This window comes from Piliocolobus tephrosceles, unplaced genomic scaffold (genome assembly GCF_002776525.5).
Source record: "Piliocolobus tephrosceles isolate RC106 unplaced genomic scaffold, ASM277652v3 unscaffolded_15423, whole genome shotgun sequence".
Taxonomy (NCBI): Eukaryota; Metazoa; Chordata; class Mammalia; order Primates; family Cercopithecidae; genus Piliocolobus; species Piliocolobus tephrosceles.
Window position 1 is genome coordinate 4,378 of NW_022297003.1, and position 4,375 is coordinate 8,752.

The window sequence follows — 4,375 nt, forward strand, 5'->3', positions numbered from 1 at the left end:
ACCCGCTGCATTCAGCAACATAATTTCTAATCTTTCTTACAACCAGAAGTCATCAGCTTTGTGATTCTGGATAATGAAATGGAATCCTACTAGAAAGTTCTTCGAGAATTTTGACTTTCCTAATGCAAGTTTTACCACACACTGGTTGCCCTTTCTTCCATGTTTCCTATCTGGGATACAATTGTGATGGCCAGAGCAACCATAACTATTTTGGAACAGTGATGTAAAGTCTAAGAGGCTCCAAAAGAATACAGCACTGAGCCTTTTCAGCCATTAAAACTATCTACCTCCACCTCGGACTCCCCATTACCTGATAGAATGAACCTCCTTCTATTGAACTCACTGTGTTGAAGATGGAGTTTCCCAAATTTAATTGCAAATGATCCACGTGGCCTATCAGGGCCTGCATCTTCTGGTCCCCATCTAGTACTTGGACTCTATTGTCTACATCTTTCTGGTGGTTCAATTCACTCTTTCTCATTTTTGTCTCAAGACTTCCCATAAGTTAACATTCCCATCTCTCTACACAACCATCCTTATTCCATTGCCTTTTCTCACTTGCAATGTTTATATTTATCTTTTTATTAGCTGACTCCTAATGCTGGAATTAAAACTTTATGGGAATAGAAACCTCAACTGAGTTTTTAATCACTGAATATGTGGTGCCTAAAAGAATAGTGGTAGGCACTTAGTAAACATTTGCTGAATGAATGGAAGGAATGGGTCCAACTCTCAAGTGCAATTTCTTTAGTGTTCAAATTTTTGAACATAATGTACAGTCATAATGAGGTGTTCTTTTGGAACTTTACAATGGAAAAGATAATGCACATATGAAAATTTATTACTTGGGCTGTTATGATCGGTGTGTTTTCTCTCTGCAGTCCCATGTACAGAAAAAGCAAAATCATGAACAGAAGACTATTAGGAGAGGATGAAATAAACAGGCCTTGTTGTTGTGCTTTTGTGTTTCCTGTTTGTTTGTTGTTATTTGTTGTTTTCTGTTTATCTTTGATAGTTTGGGGAAATTTCTGAAAGGAAAACAAATAAACTTTTTTTTCTAATTTAAGGCCAAATTTTTAAATCTATGTCACATCTCTACTTACCTCTTTTTCAAAGTTCAGTTTCATTTGCATTCATTTTCTTCCTAGTTAGAATTTCTAATATGAAAAAAATCATTTTTAAATTTTAATCTTTAATGATCTATTGTTTCTTAAAGTGGTTTAAAGTCCTTAAATATGTTATGCTTTTTATTTTACTTATGTGTCCTTTCTAGATTTTCAGGTAGAAGATTTAGTGCTTTTTCATATTTTTGTTTTTTTCTAAAAATTTATTTGAAATTAGATATACCTCCAATTCCTCTTTTAAATTTATTCTCGGAAATTTTACGTTTCTAAATTTATTAATTTACCTATTGTTGCTTCTTCTCTGAGAAAACATCAAATGGGGGATGACGCCGGTGCAGCGGGGGGCGGCCCGGAGGCCCTGGTGGCCTTGGGATGGGGAACTGCGGTGGCTTCCGCGGAGGTTTCGGCAGTGGCATCCGGGGCCGGGGTCGCGGAGCTCGCGGAGGCAAGGCCGAGGATAAGGAGTGGATGCCCGTCACCAAGCTGGGCCGCTTGGTCAAGGACATGAAGATCAAGTCCCTGGAGGAGATCTACCTCTTCTCTCTGCCCAGTAAGGAATCTGAGATCATTGATTTTTTCTTGGGGGCCTCTCTCAAAGACGAGGTTTTGAAGATTATGCCGGTGCAGAAGCAGACCCGTGCTGGCCAGTGCTCCAGGTTCAAGGCATTTGTTGCTGTCGGGGACTACAATGGCCACGTTGGCTTGGGTGTTAAGTGCTCCAAGGAGGTGGCCACCGCCATCTGTGGGGCCATCATCCTGGCCAAACTCTCCGTTGTCCCAGTGCACAGAGGCTACTGGGGGAACAAGATCGGCAGGCCCCACACCGTCCCTTGCAAGGTGACAGGCCACTGCGGCTCTGTGCTGGTGTGCCTCATCCCTGCACCCAGGGGCACTGGCATCGTCTTAGCACCTGTGCCCAAGAAGCTGCTCATGATGGCTGGTATTGATGACTGCTACGCTTCAGCCCAGGGCTGCACTGCCACCCTAGGCAATTTCGCCAAGGCCACCTTTGATGCCATCTCTAAGACCTACAGCTACCTGACCCCTGACCTCTGGAAGGAGACTGTGTTTACCAAGTCTCCCTATCAGGAATTCACTGACCACCTTGTCAAGACCCACACCAGAGTCTCCGTGCAGCGGACCCAGGCTCCAGCTGTGGCTACAACATAGGGTTTTTATACAAGAAAAATAAAGCGAATTAAGCCTATTTAAAAAAAAAAATTACCTTTGTTTTCTCTTTAACCTCAGGAATACTTAATGATGGGCTTAGTGATTTCCAAATATATGAAAATTTTTGTTGTTGGCTTTGAGGTTGAGAAACACAATATGATATTGATTGTTTAGAATGTATTGATTATTCTCTGTCTAATTCATGAGCTACTTTTGAAAACATAACAAAATGTATATTCTTTATTTGTTCGATATACATTTGTATAGGTTTAGATAAAGCTTATTGATCATGTTATTTATACCTTTTTAGCTTTCTTAGTTTTATCCTTTCAACATTACTAACCAGTTTACTAATGGACTAGTTAAAACATATTTTCTAACTCTTTTCCCTATACTATGTGTTTAATTTAAAATTTCAAAGTTATACATTTATTTATGTTAAAGATTTACATAGCTTCTTATCAATTGTTCTTTACAACTGTTCTTTGTAAAGTCATTTTTGATATCCTGTGATTTTCCCTTTAAATGGTGTTGAAGGGAAATAATAAAGCAACTGAGACAAGGTGATAAGAACCAGAAGACAGATACAAGTCGAAGTGTCAATTCATTTTGAAATTTAGCTACACAATAGCAAGAGAAAAAAGTGTTGTAGATCAGCAACAATAACATAAAAAAATAACAGAAAGTGAGTCTCAAAAATTTCAGGAAGTTTTCATACACACACACACACACACACACACACACACACACACACACACAACAAAACAGCTATGGAGCATAGGAAACAACATAAAACAACTAACGTTTAAAATACAGTGATTGTTCATGTAAAGGCAGATGGAAGTATATTTTGAAGCAGAAATCCAAAATTTCATGATAGTTCTAGACAAAAGGAAAATAAAATGCAAAGTGGATACTCATCAGTCTCAGAGAAATATTGGGAAAAAATTGTGTATCAGAAATTAAGATTAAATTACAGTGTTCCTCAGACAGGACATGAATTAATTGAAAATATAGTGTTAGAAATAGGGGATAGAAACAAGCTAAGAGAATAAAACAGAATTAAGAATGTTATCAAAAGAATTAGGAATAGGTGTGGAAGATAAGATACGCAAAGAAAATCTGGCAGAGGTGTAATTGGAGTGACTTATTTCCTTCATTTTTTCTTTGAGGAAATATGAAACGTTGAAATAGAATTAATTTTAAGACTATAACAGTCTCATAAACACACACACAGGCACACACGTACACACATGCAGGCACAGGCACACACACACTTTCTTGAAATAAAACAAAATTTGAATTTACATATTGAGAGGCACCTATCATACACCTGAACATTTTGGCCCAGAGACAAAATTCAAAAATACATTGTAACAAAAATAAACCTTAAAAATTATGTGGTGTGTGAATCCTCAAGTGTAAAGACCGAGTCACTTACAAAAACAAAAAAAGTCAAGTTGATCTTAGATTCAAGCCCGAGATCCACATCAGGCCCCAAGTCAACACCAGTGCCCCAAATGGACCTCATGCGCAGCATGAATAACAAGCCACAGGGAGACATCAGTCCCCAGATAGATAGTCCACAGATGAACATCCAGCCCTGGGTAGATACCAGGCCCCAAGTTTACTTCAAGCCCCAGAGGGACACCTAAGCCTCAGGTGGACACCTAACCGCAAGTAAACATAAGGTCCCAGCTGGACATCAGTCCCCAGCTGGACACCAGTCCTCAGCTGGACACCAGTCCCCAGGTGAATACATGCTCCCCAGCTGAACATCAAACCTCAGCAGAACATCAGGTTCCATGTGGACAGAAGGCCCAAGTGGAAATCTAGACCCACGAGAAACATCAGGTCCCTGAGAGACACATAGGCTCAGGTGAGCACCAAGGCCCTTGATGGAAATGAGGTCCCACATAAAAATCCAGGAGCCAGGTTGGTATCACGTTCCAGGTGAATTTGGGACACCTGGCAATCATCAGACCTCAGGTGGACACTGGACTCAAGGTGTACATCAGGACCCAGGTTGATCTCCAGGCCCCAGATCGACACCAAGTAATAGGTGAACATCAGGCCACTGG

General features: G+C 40.1%; 1 pseudogene across 1 annotated transcript; it reads left to right on the forward strand.

Moving 5' to 3' along the window:
- Positions 1-1,440: 1,440 nt before the first annotated feature.
- On the forward strand, positions 1,441-2,330 carry LOC111529852 (annotated as a pseudogene). The gene has a single exon (XR_003307551.1). The product of XR_003307551.1 is annotated as a 40S ribosomal protein S2 pseudogene (transcript).
- The last annotated feature ends 2,045 nt before the right edge of the window (positions 2,331-4,375 follow it).